A 21486-nucleotide genomic window follows, 5' to 3' on the forward strand; every position below is an offset into this window, starting at 1 on the left:
AGACATAGAGATTATTATCTTCAACGGGAAAAAAAATGGCAGAAAATGCAATTCTGTTAGGCACACTAACTCCTTCCCCCCTTTATGAATTGCTTCCCACTTTGAGGCCTCAGACCGAGTATTAAGTTGAAATTATAAGACTGAAAGAAAAAGATTAATAGTAAAATTTCCATGAATGTACTTAATAACATATTAGCCATGTTAGAGATATATCAGTAGAAAATACATAGAATGAAGCACAGAAAGAAAAGAGGACAGAAATTTAGAGAAGAGAAGAAAACATATATGGGGAATAGGAAGTACGACTATATTTAATGGAAGTCACAACTGAAGAAAAAGAAGAGAATGCAACAAAGCTATATTTGAAAAAAATATGGCTGAGAATTTTCCCGATTGTGAAAATAGACACCATGCCAGAGATTTGAGGTATCTGCAAGCTCCAAGAAAAATATGTACAAAAAATGTCACCAGGGGGTATTATAGTAAAAGTGCTGAAAATTGAAGAAAAGGGAAGGGGGGAGACTATAAAAACAGAGTTTTTAAAAACAACAATAGTGACAACCAATTTTCAATAGAAAAAAATGGAAACCAGAAGACAGTTAGCAATATCACTAAGTGTTATAATAAAGAAATTGCCAAATTAGAATTAATACTTCACCAACACTCAGAAAAAAACAACAAAGATATTCTCAGTCAAAAATAAACTAAAAACGGGGGCACCTGGGTGGCTCAGTCAGTTAGGCATCCGACTCTTGGTTTCAGCTCAGGTCATGATCTCCTGGTTCATGAGATTGAGCCCCACATCAGGCTCTGTACTGATAGCATGGAGCCTGTTTGTGATTCTCTCTCACCCTCTATCTCTCCTCTCTGTCTCTGTCTCTGTCTCTCTCTCTCTCTCTCAAAATAAATAAAAACATTTCTAAAAAAATAAACTAAAAATAGTCACTACCAGCAGTCCTGAAATAAAAGAAATACTAATGGGCATTCTTCAGGTAGAAAAGATGCTATCCTAGAAAGAAGCACAATCGTGTAGGAAGGAATAAAGAATACCACAGAAATATTCGAGAAACTCGAAATAAACATTGTTTAAAACTATATTAAAAATGCCACATAGGGATAAAATATTGAAATGATTCAATTTTATGAAATAACATCCGAAAAGGCAGGAAAGGGCTAAAGAGAGTTAAAGTTTGGTAGGTTCTTGCATTATCCAGGAAGTAGAAATAGTGCTAATTTAAGGTAAACTGTAATGAGTCTAGAATGCATGCTGAAATCCCTACTGCAGCACTACTGAATAAACTTGCTGCAATAATAGACATGTTTCATAATCTGTGCTGTCCTGTACGACAGCCATTAGCCACATGTGACATTGAGCAATGGGGCAAGTGCAATGGAGGATAGGAATTTTTAACATTTTTAAATTTAAATTGCCACATGTGACTAGTACTTACTGTACTGAACAATGCAGCTCTAAGAAAATTATTTAAAATGTAAAAGATGGGGCTGTATAGAGGGGAAAACGGGTGATGGGCACTGAGGAGGGCACTTGTTGGGATGAGCACTGGGTGTTGTATGTAGTCAATTGAACAATAAATTATATATTTTCTTAAAGCAAAAGAATATATGATTAACAAGCTCGAGAGAGGAGAGGGGATTGACATAATTTTTTTTTAAACATACTCTATTTAAAATGAGACAAAAGGGGGTGCCTGTGTGGCTCAGTTGGTTAAGCGTCTGACTTTGGCTCAGGTCATGATCTCTCACGCCTTGTGAGTTCGAGCCCCGCTTCGGCTCTGTGCTGACGGCTCGGAGCCTGGAGCCTGCTTCAGGTTCTGAGTCTCCTTCTCTCTCTCTCTCTGCCCCACCCCTGCTCGCGCTCTGTCTCTGTGTCTCTCAAAAATGAATAAATGTTAAAAAAATTTTTAAATAAATAAAATAAAATGAGAAACAAAGGAGAAAATAACAAAAACAAATAGTAAGTAGTAGGCTTACACCCAAAGAACAGAAATTACATAAAATTCAAATGGAGGAGATACCCGCAAGAAAAGTGTGTAATTGTCAGACAAGTATAAGAAAAAGTGGCACCTGGGTGGCTCAGTTGGTTAAACAGCCAACTTACAGTCAGGTCGTAATCTAGTATTTTGTGGGTTCGAGCCCTGAGTCCAGTTCTATGCTGACAGTTCAGAGCCTGGAGCCTGCTTCAGATTCTATGTCTCCCTCTCTCTCTCTGCCCTCCCCCTGTTCATTCATTCATATTCTCTCTCTCTCTCTCTTTCTCTAAAATAAACATGAAAAATTTTTTAAAAAGAAAAATACATACTTTGCTTATAAGAGATATACTTTAAATATAAAATCCCAGAAATGATAAGTGGAGAGCTTGGTATTGGCAAAAAAGATTTTTAAAAGTTACCACTGGGGAAAGGCACAGTGACTGTCAGGGAGTCCTCTCTTAGTGCACCAAGCAACTAGCCTGAGGCTTGACTGCACAGGGCACTGCATCCTCTGTATTAACAATGGACAGGAAAACACTTTTCTTTGAGTTCTTTCTCTTTGACCCCACTGCTCCCCATGCAAACCCAGTTCTTTCCCACCTCTGTGCCTCTGCTGGAATTTCTCCCTGCTCCTTGCCCCATTTCCTATATGTTACATCTGTATCCTGCTTGCTTTGAAAGCCCCAGCTGAAAAGCCATCACACCAGCATCACCTCTTGGACCTCAACTTGATCATGCCTCAAATGTTACCAAGTCCAAAACCATATTCTCACTCAGACCCCTCAGTCTTGGTGCCCCTCTCTTCCCCCTCCCCTCCTCCCTCCATTTTCCTTGTCTGCACATCTACTTGGGTGCTAGGGTCATCCTTTTGTAAGGAGAGATTTCAGGCTTTAGAATGACAAGAGAGATTATTGGATATTCTTTCAATGAGACTCAGGGGCTGCTAATAATCATCTGATTTCATGGGCTGCATGCCTTTGTTTTTGCCTGCACTCTATCGTATCTCTGTAGGAAACAGACAGCAATGCAAATAATTCTTGTCCACAGCAACAAAAATTAGCTGAGTTTAGTGAAATACAATTGACTCTTGCCCTATGGATAGACCAGTTTTTGTAAATTTATTTCAGCATTTCCTTGCCTCTCCTTTGAACAGCTGTAACATCTTATTGCTTCGTTTATTAACTGAAATAAAATCTTTGACGTGCAATCAATCAATAAAAGTAACCATTGGAATAAAGTAGAACAATTTAAATAGGCACATCATAAGAGTGGATATGACATGGTTAACAACATGTAAACAGAATAATAAAAATGAAAACTACTGATGGCTGAAATGAAAAGCTTTGACAATACTCAATGTTTTCAAGAAAGGGTAGAACAGTCTTTGAACTTTCACACATTTGGGTGGAAATGTAAACTCCTAGAACCACTTTAAAAATGGTCAGCAATATGTACTAAAATTGAACTATGGTCCAGCAATTTTAGCAATTTCACTTGTAATTATATACCAGTGAAAAATAAATATATGTGTGCAACAAGAATATGTACAACAATGTTCATAGCAGCACTACTCGGAACAAAATCTGAAAAGAATAATCATACCTACTGATAATAAAATTGAATGGAATTCCTATTCTACAGTAAGGATGAACAAACTACTGCCACAGGGAACAATCTGGAAGAATCTCACATAAGTATCTCTTTCTAGACATGTTACATGAATGTTTATTTTTTTGAAAATGTACAGATACATGTTATAATACAATGAAAGTTTACTTAAAATAAACATTTAACTATAACTGCTCTTTTAAGAATGGAGTAGGGAGTCCAAGATAAGAAGATGAGAAAGAAAGCTATTGCAGTAACCCACTCACTGAATGATGCTGCCTTCTACATGGGAGGAGTAGGAATGATAAGAAGCAGTCTGTGGGAACTTCCTGGGAAGATGGTGGAGTAGGGGGATGCTAAGCTCACCTCCTCCCATGAATAACACTCACATCAATGCAAATAACCCAGAACAGACTCTCTCTCCACAGTTTAATATAGAGAAGAGTCCACATTGCAGAGGGCAGGAAGGAAAGAGACTTGGTTGGGAGCCAAAGGGACCCATGAGACTGTCCGTGGGAGAGACATGGTGGGTGCAGACAGGAGAAAGGACTAGACCCCCCACTCCAGGCACTCCAGGCATAGGGGACTAGCACTGGGAAGATAAATTCCCACAATATTTGGCTTTGAAGGAGATGGGCCTAACTGAGTAAGTTCTTATAATGAGAAGGTCTTAGCACATGAAACTTTAAAAATCAGCAGGCTCAGCTCCTGGAGAGGCCAGGAGGGCAACAGAAAACTGAGTTTCCACCCTTAGAAAGAGAGTACAACAAACAGGCCTGTGGAAACAGCATAGAAGCAGCAGTTTGAAAAATGCCTGGGGTATACCAGAAGGAAATTTATATTCTAATCTCAGAGCATGTGCTGGAGGGCAGGGATTTTGAGAGATTTCTCCAAAAGCAAAGCAGCTGGCAGATGCCATCTCCCTCCCCTACTCCCTAGCCTAGATACAGGCACACCTGCTGGAACCACATGGTACCAACACTCTCCACCTAGCTTGCTAACAGTGTGCCCCACCCCTAGATATTTCTGCAAATCCACTCCCTCCAACTCAGCTGGCCTAAGCAGGAGTTTTTCCAGCCAACCAACATGGACTTTGCTTGCACTACATCCCCACCCCCCATGTTCTCCTACAGACTTGCCCCCTCCAGTATGCCTTTGGCTGGAGCTTATCCAAAGCAGTGTCACAAGACTGACAGTATGCCAGCAGCCCTGACAGAGACCACTCAGAAGTGACTCCTGCTCTAGAGTGAGAGTAAGATAACCACACGCACCAATCTAACTGTGGCCAGTATGCAAGATTCTCTGGGGACAACACAGGGAAAGTGCCCTGCAGTTCACTGTAACTGCATCTGACAAATGACTGATCTGACTCAACTCAAGCCCAGGGTGGCCCCAGACTGGTCCACAAACACCACAAGGACCAAACCCTGTTCACAACAGGCAAAGAGAGCCATAGCAAATGATTGGATTAAAGGCAAAAGCAGCTCAGCCACCATAGTAGGGCACATACAATATGCACAGGAGACACTCCTCAAAGTGCCAGGTTCTGGTGAACAGGGGACACTGCACAGCAGGGCACTGCAGGACCTCTTCTTCATATAGACACTACTTTCAAGAGGAGGAGACATAACTGACTTCCCTAACATACAGAAACAGACACAGAGAGTTAGACAAAATAAGGAGACAGAGGAATATGTCCAAAATGAAGAACAGAACAAAACCACAGAAGAGAGGTAAATGAAACAGAGATGAGTAATGTGCCTAATAGAGAATTTAAAGTTAGGAACGTAAAGATACTCACTGGACTTGAGAAAAAGCTAGAAGATCTCAGTGAGACTCTCAACAAATGAATAGAATACATAAAAAGAACTAATCAAAGATGAAGATTGTAATAATTGAAATAAAAAAATACCCTAAATGAATAAATAGTAAACTACAGGAGCAGAAGATCAAATTAGCAGAAGAACAAATAAGAAGTAATGGAAAACAATCAAGCTGAACAGAAGAGAGGAAAAAATAATTTAAAAAATGAGAACAGATTAAAGGAACTCAGAGACACCATCAAGCATAATAACACTTACGTTATAGGGATCTCAGAAGGAAAAGAAAGAGAAAAGGGGGCAGAAGATTTATGCGATGAAATAATAGCTGAAAACTTCTGGAATCTGCAGAAGGAAACAAATATCCAGATCAAGGAGACCCAGGGAGCCCCCAATAAAATCAATCTAAGTAATCAAAAATTACTAGTTTAATAGTAATTAAAATGGCAAAAAGTAGTGATAAAGAGAATTTTAAAAACAGCAAGAGAAAACAGTTACCTACAAAGGAAACCCATGAAGTTATCTGCTTTTTTTCAGCAGACTTGGCATGATATATTCAAATCTCTGAAAGAAAAAAATCTGCAGCCAAGAATACTCTATCCAGGAAGGGAATCATTCAGAATAGAAGGAGAGATAAAGAGTTTCCCAGGCAAACAAAAGTTAAAGGAATTCATCATCACTAAACTAGCTCCACAAGAAATGTTAAAGGGGTCTCTGTGAGTGGAAAGGAGAGGCCAGGCCATAAGTAGGAATAAGAAAAATAGGAAGTGCAAAAGCAGTAAAATCAAGTATATGTATAAAAATCAGTCAAGGGATACACGAAACAAAAGGATGTAAAGTATGAAACCAGTACGTAAAACACAGAGGGAGAGGAGTAAAGAATGGATTCAAAGTTAAGCAGCCATCAATTTCATGTAGACTGCTATTTGTATAAGATTTGTATACGAACCTAATGGTAACCACAAATAAAACCTGGTAATAGATATGCAAAAAAATAAAAACAAAGGCATCCACGTATATCGCTAAAGAAAGCCAACAAACCTTGAGTGAAGAATGAGAGAAGAATAGAGAACTACAAAAACAGGCATAAAACAAATAACAAAATAAAAACAAGTACATATCTATCAAAAATTACTTTGAATTTAAAGGGACTAAATGCTCCAATCAAAAGACAAAGTGTGATGAAATGGGTAAAAAGCAACACCCATCTATATGCTGCCTGTAAGAGACTCATTTCAGACCTAAAGACACTTGGAGTTTGAAAGTGAAGGGAGGGATGGAAAAGCATTTATCATGCAAATGGAAGTGAAAAGAAAACCAGGATAGCAATACTTATATCAGACAAAATAGACTTTAAAACAATGACTGTAACAAGAGACAGAGAAGAACTCTATATAATATTAAAAGGATATATCCAACACGAAGATATAACAATTATAAATATTTATGTACCCAACATGAAAGTACCCAAATACATAAAGCAGCTAATAACAAATATATGAGATAATCAATAGTAATGTAATAATAGTAGGGGACTTTATAACACATCACTTACATCAATGGATAGATCATCTAAACAGAAAATCAACAAGGAAACAGTGGCTTTGAATGGCACACTGGACCACATGGATCTAACAGACAGATTTAGAACACTGTATCCTAAAATAGCAGAATACACATTCTTTTCAAGTTCACATGGAACATTCTCAGAATAGATCATATATTACACCACTAAACAAATCTCAACAAATTCAAAAAGATGGAAATCATACCATGCATCTTTTTTGACACAACACTATGAAACTAGAAATCAACAACAAGAAAAAATATGCAAAGAACACAAATACATGGAGGTTAAATAGCATGCTACTAAATAATGGAAGGGTCAACCAAGAAATCAAAGAGGAAATTAAAAAAAAGATGCATGAAGAGAAATGAAATTACAGTGGTCCAAAATCTTTGGGATGCAGCAAAAGTGGTTCAAAGAGGGAAGTTTATAACAAAATGGGATTACCTCAAAAGCAAGAAATATCTCAAATAAACAACCTAACCTTATACCTAAAGGAGCAAGAAAAAGCACAACTAACAAAAACTCAAAACCAGTAGAACAAAGGAAATAATAAAGATTGGAACAGAAATAGACAAAATAGAAACTTAAAAAAAAATCAATGAAATCAGGATCTTGTTCTTTAAAAAGATCAACAAAATCTGTAAACCTTTAGCCAGACTCACAAAAGAAGGGGGGGGGGGGACTCAAACAAAATCAGAAATGAAGGAAGAGAACCAACACCACAAAAATAGAAAAGATTATCAGAGAATTTTATGAAAAATTATTAGGCAACAAATTGGACCCAGAAGAAATGGATAAATTCCTAACACATAATCTCCTAAAATTGAATCAGGAAGGCATAGAAAATCTGAACTTACCAATTACCAGCAATGAAACTGAATCGGTAAACAAAAAACTCCCAAAAGAAAGTCCCGGACCAGACGGCATCATAGGTGAATTCTGCCAAACATTTAAAGAGTTACTACCTGTTCTCAAACTATTCCAAAAAATAGAAGAGGAAGGAAAACTTCCAAATTTATTCTATGAGGCTAGCATTACCCTGATACCAAAGCCAGATAAAGACACCACAAAAAAGACACCACAGGCCAATATCTCTGATGAACACAGATTCAAAAATCTTCAACAAAACACTAGCAAACAGAACCCAATAATACATTTTAAAAACCATTCATGACGGTCAGGTGGTATTTATTCCTGGGTTGTAAGTGTGGTTCGGTATTCACAAATGAATCAACATGATACATCACATCAATAAGAGAAAGGATAAAAACCATATAATTATTTCAATAGATGCAGAAAAAGCATTTGACAAATTACAACATTCATGATCAAAGCCCTCAACAAGGTAGATTTAGAGGGAACATAGTTCAACATAATAAAGGCCATATATGAAAAAAATGCACAGGTGAATACCACACTCAATGGGGAAAAACTGAAAGCTTTCCCCCTACAGTCAGGAACATGACAAGGATGTCAATTCTCACCACTTTATTCAACATAGTACTGGAAGTCCCAGTCACAGCAATCAGACAACAAAAATTAATAAAAGGCATCCAAATTGGTAAGGAGGAAGTAAAACTTTCACTATTTGCAGATGACATATTATATATAGAAAACCCAAAGGACTCCACAAAAAATCTACTGGAAGTAATATATGAATTCTGTAATATTGCAGGATACAAAATCAATATACAGAAATCCCTTGCATTTCTATACACTAATAATGAAACAGCCAGCAGAAAGAGAAATTAAGAAAACAATGCCATTAACAATTGCACCAAACGGGGGCGCCTGGGTGGCGCAGTCGGTTGGGCGTCCGACTTCAGCCAGGTCATGATCTCGCGGTCCGTGAGTTCGAGCCCTGCGTAGGGCTCTGGGCTGATGGCTCAGAGCCTGGAGCCTGTTTCCGATTCTGTGTCTCCCTCTCCCTCTGCCCCTCCCCTGTTCATGCTCTGTCTCTCTCTGTCCCCAAAAAATAAATAAATGTTGAAAAAAAAAAAAAAACAATTGCACCAAACATAATAAAATATCTAGGAATAAACTTAACCAAGAAGGTGAAAGACCTGTACTCTGAAATCTGTAAAACACTGATGAAGGAAATTGAAGACAACACAAACAAATGGAAAGATATTCCATGCTCATGGATTGGGAGAACAAATATTGTTAAAATGCCCATATGACCCAAAGCTTTCTACATATTTAATGCAATCCCTATCAAGATACAAATAGCATTTTTCACAGAACTAGAACAAACAATCCTAAAATTATAGGGAATCACAAAATACCCCACATAGCCAAAGAAATATTAAAAAAGAAGAACAAAACAGGAGGTATCACAATTCCAGATTTTAAGATATACCACAAACCAGTAGAAATCAAAACAGTATGGGATTGGTACAAAAAATAGACACATAGCTCAATGGAACAAAACAGAGAGTCCCCAGAAATAAACACAAGGTTATATGGTGAATCAATCTTTTGACAAAGGAGGCAAGAATATGCAATGGGGAAAAAGAGTCTCTTAAAACAAATGGTGATGGGAAAACTGGACAGCTACATACAAAAAGCTTACACCATACACAAAAATAAACTCAAAATAGTTTGAAGACCTAAAAGTCAGACCCGAAATCATGAAAATCCTAGAAGAGAAAACAGGCAGCAATTTCTCTGACATTGGCTGTACCAACATATTTCATTATATGTTTACTGAGGCAAGGGAAATAAAAGCAAAAATGTTGGGACTATGTCAAAATAAAAAGCTTCTGCACAGCAAAGGAAATGATCAACAAACTAAAAGACAATAGAAGATAATTGCAAATAACATATCCAGTAAAGGGTTAATATCCAAATGAAAATGGGCAGAAGACATGAACAGACATTTCTCCAAGGAAGACATACAGATGGTCCACCGACACATGAAAAGGTATTCAACATCACTGTTCATCAGGGAAATACAAATCAAAACTACAATGAGATGTCAGCTCACACCTGTCAGAATGGCTAAAATCTAAAACAGAAAAAGCAAACAATGTTGGCAAGGATGTGGAAAAGAAGGAACCCTTATGCACTGTTGGTGGGAATGCAAACTGATGTAGCCACTGCAGAAAACAGGTGGAAGTTCCTCCAAAAGTTAGAAGTACATTACCCTATGATCCAGTAGTTCTGCCCCTGAGTATTTACCCCCAAAATATAAAGATAATAATTCAAAAGACTATGTTTACCCCTATGTTTATTCCAGCATTGTTTACAATAGCCAACTTCTGGAAGCAACTAACGTACACATGGATAGATGAACAAATAAAAAAGATAGGATATATATATATGTATATACATATACACATATACATATATATATATCCCATCTTCTTTACCTTATATATACAATGAAATATTATTCAGCCATAAAAAAAGAAATCTTGCCATTTGTGACAACATGGATGAACCTAGTGGATATAATGTTAAGTGAAATAAGTCAGAGAAAGACAAATACCATATAATTTCATTCATATGTGAAATTTGAGAAATAAACAAAAGAGAGACAAACCAAAAAATAGACTCTTAACTATAGAAAACAAGCTGATGGTTACCAGAGGGGAGGCAGGTGGGGGATGGGTGACATGGTTGAAGGAGATTAAGAATATGAAAATCATGATAAGCACTGAGTAATGCATAGAACTGTTGAATCACTATATTGCATACCTGGAACTAATATAACACTGTATGTTAACTACCCTGGAATTAAAGATAATACAAGAAATAGTCTGTGTTCCTCCATATGTTTTTTAAAAAATGAATAAATTTCCTGATAGATTAAATGTGCTGTGAGAGAAAGGGACTTTAAGCACATGGAAGAATGAAGTTGCTAATAAATGAGATGGAAGAGGCTTTAGGTGGATCAGGTTGTAGGGAATAAAATTTGAACTCAATTTTGTAGCTCCTGGGTTTAGCACATCTATTGAGTATCCAAGTAGAGCTTTTGAGTACATCATTGCACATACAAATCTGGATTTCAGGGTAAAAATCTGGGCCTGGGCCTGAGATATAAATTTGGGACTGAACATCATTCTGATGGTTTTTAGAACCCTGAAATCAACAAGGAAGCGAGTGATGATAGAGTAAAAAGAAAAGGTCCAAGAATGGAATCTTGGCACACTTGAACACTGAGAGAAAATTGAGAAGGGAAGGAATGAGCAAAAAAGACAAAGAGAGACAGAAGGAAGGGGAAAAACTACAAGACTGAAGTATTCTGGCAGAAAATGAAGAAATGTATGAAGTAAAAGAGAGATATCAAGTGGATCAAGTAAGGTGATATTTGACTAGTGAATTGATTATTGGGATTATTCATGACTTGAGAACAGTGTTGGAGAACTAGAGACAAAGGCCTAACTGGAACATATTTAAATGAGACTGGATGGATTTTAAAAGCGTATCTCTCACAAACATAATACGAGCAAGAGAAGGCTAATACAAAAGAATACATACTCCATAACCCCATTTATAAAAATGAAAGGAGGAGATACCAAGTGAGGTGTGTTCATTTTTGGTAACTGTATATACCTCTGGTGAGTATACGGTACAAGTTGTATAAAAATGCAAAATTTTGTTTTACTTTTTTTTAAGCTATGTAGTTAGTACACAGAACACTTCATTGTGGTAATAGAATACCTCCGAAGCTAGAGGGATGCAGGGGGAGAAAAACACCTTTCCCATGTGGTTCTGAGAAACGTCCTCTTGGTTCCCTGGAAGAGGGATTCTTTGATGTTGACACACATTTGCCACCTTGGCTCAGATGCCTTGTGGTTTGGAAAAAGTAAAATTCATTTTTCGCGTCCTCTTCTCCCTCTCTGCCTTCAACACAGACTTGACTCCCTTAAACCCAAAGACCTGTTGGAACCTGACCCCAAGGAATGCTTCCCAGTATGTCAGGCAACCTGGACTTTACCGAGTCGCTATTGAAATGGCATTCCAGAAGAGTTACTCTTTGAGCTTGTGGATCTTCAGATTGATGATTCTGCCATTTTCATTTCACTTCTTGAAAGTCAGGAAGCTTGTGAAAAGTGGTTAAACAGCATGCTAAATGTGAAATGTCAACTCTCACTCTAAACTTTCCCTGTTCGGAGCATCAAATGAAGACTTCTTTGGGCTTTATAGTAGCTTTCTGATTTTGGTAGTCCATTGAAGAAGGGAGTTTGAAAGTTGGTGCATACTGTTTACAAATCTCTGCCCATGTCCTGTCTGAAATACCATGACTGTCTATGAAAAGTATCTTTAATAAATCTGGATACAGTTTCTCTTGAAAAAAATTGTTTTAATTAAAAACAAATGAAAGTAAATGCAGTAACCCTCTGGTGTTATAAGTCAGAAAAATTGAGAGTTTAGGAAGGTTGTTTCTTAAAGTGAGCATAAAGAAGGCTTCTGGGGTGCTAGTATTATTATTTTCTGGGTGCTGTTTTCATGAGTGTGTTCAACTTATGAAAAATAATCAAGCTATACACATATACTATGTGCATTTTTCTGTTTTAAAAGCAAAAAAAGATGTGTGTGCACAAGAATTGGAGACTGAAATGTAGAAACCTCTTTAGAAAAGCTGGCTGTGAATGGAAGCAAAGAAATGAGGTGGTTGCTGGTAGGGGAAACAAAGCCCGGATTTGGTTTTTGTCGTTTTCTTTTCCTTTCCCTTCTGTTTGGTGAGAGAAAGAATATGTATGTTCCTGTGCAACCTGGACAATGCCTCCAGGAAGAGAGAAATTGATCGTGTAGGAGAGAGAAAAGAATGGGTTGGAGAGATGTCTTTGTGTAGCTTAAGAGCCGTGGGACCTAACACAAGAGGGGAGGGTGGTTTCAGATAGGAGTATAGATAGTCCACTTGTCACTTATTACCATCAATGGTGGAGGATACAGATGTGTACAGACTTTCTGTACCAGAAATGGATGATACAGACATGTACAGATTTTTCTTAAAACGCTTTGACTTTCCCAGTGAAATTGGAAGCAATGTCAACAACAGGGAATGAGACTAGTTAGAAGGTGATAAACATGTGAAGAGATAGAGAAAAATAAGCTATAGTCAGCCAAGACAGTGGCAGAGAAACAGAATATAGAAATAACGTATGATTATCAGGCAATTAAGTCTCGCTCAAGTTTTGTTGTCACTAATTTAAAGCAAAATTAATCAGCATGGCAGCTTGTTTTCCTCCTATAATTCAGCTGCAGAGATGCAGGTATTGAGTGGGTGGTGAGTTAGATTTAAATTATGTACTGGCTTTGCTATGACAGTGCAAAGCAGTCAGTGAAATCAAAAGACAGGGTGTATGCATAGTACTATTTGTAATGTTTAAGCTGTGGAAGTGAGGAGAATAGGGCAGTGAAAAAGTATCAGGATCAATAGATTAAAAGTCCCAATCAACTGAAAATTTTTTTGGAATCAGGGCATTAATTGTATACGATACAAATATACTATATATAAGAATCATTATTGCTTTATCAGCCAATCTTAGTTGTCCTTACTATTTCTCTTTGCATGTGAACTTGGTGTCTTCTTCCTAAAAATATCTCTTAGATTTTTTTTAAATGAGAGTCTCTTGGTAGTAAACTCAGTTTTTATTTTCCTGAAAATATATTTTTCTGAAAATATCTCCATTTTCTGAAAATTTCTTGAATTTTTCTGAAAATACCTTGAAAGATATTTTTGCTAGAGGTCTAGGTAGTTATTTTCTCTCAGTTCTTTGAAGATACTATTCTTCTGTATTCTAGCTCCCAAAGTTGCCGTTGATAAATTATCCTTCATTCTAAGTGCTATTCTTTTGTAGGTGAGTTCTCTTTTCTCTCTTCTCTGGAATTTTTTATAGTAATCTTCTCACTTTCTTTGGTGTTTTCTAAATTTTCTAGCATGTATGTTAAGTGTGGATTCATTTTTATGTATCCTGGATTAGGTTTTTCTTTTCATCCTGAATGAAAAGATGGCTGTTTTTCAAATATATCACCTGGAGATAAATTTCATCTCACTATGATTGACTGCTTTAAAAGGGGGGGGGGGGCAAAGACTCCATCAGGATCCTGTAGGAGCCTACCTATATTTGGGAGGCGTAAAAGATTTTCAACCTAAAAATTCACATCTATTGTCATGCTTGACAATAATATCTACAATACAGCATGTTTGTGTATACAAATGTGTAAACTAATGTGAAAAACTCCAGGCATGATTATGAATCATGAAATGTGAGATTTTTTTGTATCACGTTCACCTTTCTGAATCCCTGTGCTGCCTCAAGGTTTAGGGTCATCCAGGTTTGGTCCTTTTCCTTGAAACATTCTTCGAGATTGATATCATCCAGAAAGAATCAACTGTATCTGATTAAGATAAAGGAGTTCTAGATAAAATGTTTTATGAGCTAGTATTCTATGATTTACATTTTGAGGCTCTCTTTCAATTAGTGAAATGGAGAACTTTGCCACTAGTTAAAGGGTTTTGGTCACCAGCAAACAGGTAAAAAGAATTGGGGACTGGACGGAAGAAGTAAAATGTGCGCCATACTGTGGTCTGAAGGAATTTCTTGAAATACTCATGTATAAATCAGGGATATAATTAACCATGCACACATTCCTATTTAACCTTTTTAAGGTAGACTGAGGGTGAGGAAATGTATTTACACACGCTCCATGATCTGTCTTATTTCTGATCATTGCTAGCTTCCCAAAGAAAGAGGAGTAGGGGAATTTTCTACGTATTTGTCCTGGACCCACATTACGCAAGAGTTGTTCAGGATGAGAGAAGGTGTTTCCTTGTTTCTGTGAATTCAAAGAAACTGTGCATGTTCATCTGGCAGGATTCCTTTCTCACAGCCACCCCTAACTGCCATTCTTTCCCCAATGCATCCCTCACCCTGAGCCCTTTTTCCATTTGACACTAACTCTTACACAAAATCTGTTGTGTTTTAGGACACAAACTTAAACTCATTAGGTTTAACATACAGATGTTACTCCATGGGTTTGAGCTATGCTGAGGTGAACAGAGAAATGAATAAAATATGGCCACTGCCATGCCTAAGCTTCTCACATAATTTCTGGGTTTTGCTAATGAAGTCTCTGACAAAGTATAATAACGCTGTTAGAAACAGTGGTTTTGGAATCAGAAAAACCTATATTGGAATATTGATTTCATCATTTGCTGCCTTAAGTTTCCTTACCTATCAAATGGGGGCAATTACCTGAGGCAAACTTACCCTAGGATAATGAAGCTTAAGCCTCAGCGCGCCTCACCAATGGACTTCTTTTGAGGCCCTGGGGAGGACCTTCACAATGTGGTCATAAAGTCTTTTATTTCTGTAAAATCTTATAAAAGTAAGATCTTTTTGGTTTTTTCTTAAGAACCCCCTTCGCCAAAATTTTATGAGCTTTTCGTCTCTCCCACAAAATTTTGTTCTTCTGTGATGTTAATAATACAGGTATACATATAGGGGCGCCTGGGTGGCTCAGTCAGCTAAACGTCCGACTTTGGCTCAGGTCGTGATCTCGCAGTTTGTGGGTTCGAGCCCCACATCAGGCTCTGTGCTGACAGCTCAGAGGCTAGAACCTGGTCTCCCTCCCTCTGTGTCCCTCCCTACTAATGCTCTGTGTCCCTCAAAAATAAATAAACATTAAAAGAAAAATTTTAAAAAGATAATAATAATACAGGTATACGTTTATGAAGAGAAATAGGATAACACATTTTTTCTGCTCTTTTATCTTCTTCTACCTTTACCAATTAATTCCTCTTTATTATCTATATTTTAGGTTACTATCACTCCCACAAAAAAGCTTCCCAGACCTTTCCTCCACCCCAGGTCGGGTATAGGGTTCAATGTTCTCCAAGCTTTCTGTGCTTCTACTTGTTGACATCAAATTATAATTAAACAATTATTTCTATAATTGGTTGCTTTCACATGTATGTCCTCTGCTAGAATATAAACTCTATGAGAGAGAGGTCTGCATCTATCATGATTATCACCATGTTCTCTATGCCTATAAATGAATTAATAAATCAATTAATTCATTCATCATTAATGGATTAATAATCAATGAATTAGTCTGGCACCCAGTAAGTGCAAATAAATAATATTTCCATCAATGAATAACCACTTCAGTGACATACAAGTAAAACTATACTATTAAGATAACAAGTAAAATATCTTTTTAATTGAGATATTTTATTTTCTATTTAACAAATTCTTAGAGGCCTCATATGTAAGGGTATGTATAGGGATGAAAACACTTAAATGTATGCAATTACTGCCGTATTTTATTTTGATTAATGGCTAGGTTTCTTTTAAATGTTATTTTTAGTTCATTTTATTTTAAGTAATAGCTGTGGATTTTTTTAATTACTACGAATAGACAATTACCACGCAACTTGTCATAAGCAAAAAAGGTCAAATTTCAATAAATAGGCCATCAACTCAACTGTTAATGTGTAACTCCTGAAATTAGCAGTGAGTGTAAAAAATTCCTATTTAAACCCACGCTATAGTACAGTTAGAACTGGGTTCAAGTTCTAGCTCAGACATCTATTGTTGTAGGATTTGAGGAAAGTTGCTGAATTTTTCTAACTTTCCTCATAAAATCATGACAATACTTACATTGCTGTGGTAATCATTAAATAAGTCAATGAATAAAACCTCCCTACAATACTTGGCAAAGAGAAAGTGTTGTTTGTTAGCAATTTTTATTTTAAAAGCAATAAATAAATTTGAACTAAAAGTTCCAAACAGACTAAGCTGTTTGGCATTAACAAGTAGATAATGCCTTTGGTTTGTTAAAAAACAAACAAACAAACAAACTCTAGAAGTTTGGACTAATTATTTTAAGCACACTTTGGTTTGAGTTGAATATAATGCCTATCTATTTTGCATGACTCTGATAGTGCACAAGAAAACAAATTTTATAACAAAATTCAACTTCGTTAGTCACTATTCTAATGTGGGAAACAAATAAAGAAATAATGATACTGATGAGAAACACATGCAATGGTAATTATCAGGAGCAGATGCAATTCCTTAAATATTCTTTTGAAACAGTGCAGCTTTATATCTGCACATTATACGTTCAGTATCAAGGCTCAACATATTTTGCAGCTATGATTCGAAAATACTGTACTGTACCCACTAGAATTAAGCAAACGCTTCTGAACATATTCCAATAATCTTATGGACGATGTGGAATGTCGTGTCCTGAGAAAGTACAAAACTTCTCATGAGAATGTTTGAAATGTCACTCCGGTTCAGTTTAGATCAGAGTGCAGGTGGCTCTACAAAGCATTTGCTGGAGGCTTTGTGTTTATACAGTTGTTGCTTCCAGGATGGTATTGATTGGTTAGGCAACTAATAAAACAAGCAGCCTGCTTTCATCTATGTGCATTTGGGGGATTCTGAAAGATAGAAAAGTGGTTTTAATTAGGACATGCTCCCTTCACTTATTTTACTGTTTAATTCTTTTTTCTGTCTTGACCATTCCAACCCACATCCTTCTCCTATTTCAGAATTTCTCTCCCTGTTCCTGATTCCAAACCCACAGATGCTTTGGAAGGCAAACGATCCTGAAGAAGGCATTCTTCTTGGATCCTTACATACAGAAGCTCTTACCATGAGAAAAATCAGCAAGCTTTAATGTTCCTATTTCATCAATTTCTATTCAGAGTTACTTATTTATAACCTAAGGCAATATGGATCAAAGTTTGTCAGTTGAAAATAAACTGAAATTTATAATGGAACGGATGAAAAATATCCAGTATAAGATATTTCACAATTTATGGGACAGCTTCAATACATGAAAGCATGTGTGTACCAAATCATTGTATATATGTGTGTATACATGGATTATAGGTATATATGACATGTATATATGACATATTTTTAAATTTATGACACATTTGTATTTTTGAAATATTTTCCTCCGTATTCTATAGATTCTTTTAATTTATATTTTCATGTTTTTTCTCACACTTTTGTGGTATTGCCTTCTATCTCTATTTTCTATACCTCCCTTTAAACTATTCAAAAATACATCTTTGATTTTATCATGAACATCAAAGGAAAACTAAACACAATATCCAAAATGCAATTCAAAGGCTATATATAGAATTTCTTGTCAGATAGCTGGGCACTATACACTGTGGGGAGGCGGGGGGAGGGAGGGAATCACTTTTTTTCCCCCCAAGAAAACTTTTTAAAAGTAGAAAAAGGTGGCAAGTATTAAAAACTGACCACGTAAATTAGCATATAAACTGGAATTAGGGGTGCCTGGATGGCTCAATGGGTGAAGCATGAGACTAGATTTTGGCGCAGGTCATGATCTCAGAGTCGTGAGATCAAGTCCTGCATCAGACTCCAGATGGAGCCTGTTTGGGATTCTCTCTCTCCCTCTCTCTCTGCCCCTCCTCCACTCTCTCTCTCTCTCACACATGCACGTTCTCTGTCTCTCTCTCTCTCTCTCTCTCTCAAAATAAATAAACACTTAAAAAGAAACTGTCTTTAAAAAAAAAAACTGGAATTGAAGTGTTTCCAAAGAGGAACATAAATTGGAAAGGTGCTGGTGTGATTCAAAGAATAATAGCTAAGAAAGTGAATTATCAAATAATTACTGTACCTTTGACTCAAGACAATTCTTTCATTTAAAGTATTTCGAGACTTTGAAGAAAAAGACAACAAAATTATTTTGACAGACCTTCAACTATGTTTTTGAAATCTTCATATTGACATTTTCTTCTAATGTGATTTAATTTATTTGAATTATTTCTCTTGTAAGAGAAATCATAGATAATGTAAATTCTGAAGAAGGAAGGTGTAGTATATACCACAGTACTTTGCCTTATGCCCCTGGGCCAGCAGCGGCAGGATCACTTGGGAACTGGTTAGAAGTGCAAATTCTCAGGCACTGCCCCAGACCTACTACACAAGAAACTCAGAGGGTGGGACCCTGCAATTTGTGCTTAACAGCTCTCCAGGAGATTCTGATGCCCTCCAGCTTGAGAAGCATTAGTAAACTGATTAATAGTATTTACTCTGCAGACAGGCTGAAAGTTCAAATCTCAAATTTGCTACCAGTTAGCTGAGTGATGACTGTCAAATAATCTGTTGTTCTTCTGTTGCCCTTTTCTAAAATAGGGCAAAAGTAGTATTATCTCATAATGGTGTGGTAAAGATTAAATGAATTAATGCATGGAGAGCACCTAGGCCATTTCCGGATACAGACAACACTCAATAAATGCTATCAATTGTTACTGTATATTTAAAGCCAAATTCTACTAAAAATAAGTGACTTGGCCAAGGTCATACAGCTAATGTCACTTAAGGAATAAAATCCCAGTGTTCTCTCCTCATATATCGTGTTTATTCCACAGCTTGGAATTGTTGAAAATCATGTTTTCTCTATAAATTCATATCTTCCAATAATCACTCTAAACGTAGAGACTAAATGCTCCAATCAAAAGACATAGGGTGTCAGAACAGATAAGAAAAGAAGATCCATCTATCTCTATGCCAGCTACAAGAGATTCATTTTAGACGCAAAAGATACCTGTAGATTGAAAGTAAGGGGATGGAGAACCATCTATCATGCTAATGGATGTCAAAAGAAAGCCAGAGTAGCCATACTTATATCAGACAAACTAGATTATAAAACAAAGACTGAAACAAGAGATGAGGAAGGGCATTATATAATTAAGGGGTTTATCCAACAAGATCTAACAATTATAAATATTTATGCCCCCATCTTGGATACACCCAAATATATAAGTCATTGATAACAAACATAAAGAAACTCACTGATAATAATACAATAACAGTAGGGGACTCTAACACCCCACTTACAACAATGAACAGGTCACCTAAGCAGAAAATCAACAAAGAAATAATGGCTTTGAATGACACACTGGACCGGATGGACTTAAAAGATATATTCAGAACATTTCCTCCTAAAGCAACAGAATACACATTCTTCTCGAGTGCACATGGAGCACTCTCCAGAATAGGTCACATACTGGATCACAAATGAGCCCCCAACAAGTACAAAAAGATCGATATCATACCATGCATATTTTGAGATCACAACGCTATGAAACTTGAAATCAACCACAAGAAAACATTTGGAAAGACCACACACACTTGGAGATTAAAGAACATCCTACTAAAGAATGAATGGGTTAACCAAGAAATTAAAGAGGAAATAAAAAAAACTACATGGAAGCAAATGAAAAGATGACAAGCCAAAACATTTGGGATGCAGCAAAGAGGTCATATGAGGGAAGTATATAGCAATCCAGGCCTTCCTAAAGAAGGAAGAAAGGTTCAAATATACAACCTAACCTTATACCTAAAGGAGCCGGAGAAAGAAAGGCAAATAAAGCCCCAAAACAGCAGAAGGAAAATAATAAAGATTAGGGCAGAAATCAGTGATATCGAAATTAAAAACACAGTAGAACAGATCAAAGAAAGTAGGAGCTAGTTCTTTGAAAGAATTAACATTTTCTCTAAAGCACTATGTAGTAAACTAACCATATACATGTATAGTATTTTTACAATAAATATTAGTCTGAATCTTCATTTTGCATTTTTAATGATATGTACTGAAAAAGCTATTAGCAACCTTTCCACAAAACGGTTAAGACATAGTCAGCTTTTTATCTCGTTTTTCAAAATAGTGATAATCATAGATTAGCGTTATTTCATAATCAGTATAATAAGCATGTGTCAAAACCTATGGAAAGGTTTGTGGAAAGAAGATCATAAAAGCAACGTCTACTATAGTAACAAATAGAAACCTGTATCTTCTAAGTTACATCAACAGGGAGAGAATTAAGTGGCCCTAACAGAATATGTTTTAAAGTTTGGAGACAGAAAGCAAGGACACAATGAAAATAAGCATGCATTAATATAATACTACTGCTTTACCAAATAAATTCAAATAGTACCAGAGCTCAAAGGAAGTGTATTTCTAACCATCCACTGCAGGAGCTCCTAGTCTGTGGGCAAATTTTCTCCTTGGCAACAGAGGCTTCTTCTACCTTGTGGTTCCAGTATCTTGAAAGGCCTTGTCATAATCTTCACCCTGTTGGAAAAAGGGGAGCGTGCATACCCACTTCCTACAAGCCTTAGCCTGAACACAGCACACCCTCTGTCCTGTCCTCTCATACTTCCTCCACCATAACTGTCATCAGGTCTCACCTGACTGCAGGGAGGCCGAGACCTACAGATCAGCTGTGCATTCGCTACAACCAGCCACAGGACATTCACCTGACTGAGGCCAGGTGTACAATCAGAGTTTTTTCTTCATTTGTGGAGGCAAATCAGAATGTCTGCTTAAAGTTCTTCATCCAATAAATAAGGAGCAAAGCTCCCTCGTATGCTGCAGGAATATAGTGAGGATTATATGAGAATGCACATTGTTTTGTTGTAGCCTACAATCTGCCTAAAAAGAGGCCAACTCAGGTCATACGTGAACGTTTCTGAGAAAACATGCCTAGAGC

General features: G+C 36.8%; 1 long non-coding RNA gene across 1 annotated transcript in view; it reads right to left on the reverse strand.

The window, feature by feature from the left end:
* LOC123380102 overlaps window positions 1-21216 on the reverse strand; it is a 53592-nt gene extending 32376 nt beyond the window's left edge. The window contains exon 1 of the long non-coding RNA XR_006585420.1: window positions 20932-21216. This is a non-coding gene — a long non-coding RNA (uncharacterized LOC123380102). The remainder of the gene's footprint in view (window positions 1-20931) is intronic.
* Between the last annotated feature and the right edge of the window lie 270 nt (window positions 21217-21486).

This window comes from Felis catus, chromosome C2, assembly GCF_018350175.1.
Source record: "Felis catus isolate Fca126 chromosome C2, F.catus_Fca126_mat1.0, whole genome shotgun sequence".
Lineage (NCBI taxonomy): Eukaryota > Metazoa > Chordata > Mammalia > Carnivora > Felidae > Felis > Felis catus.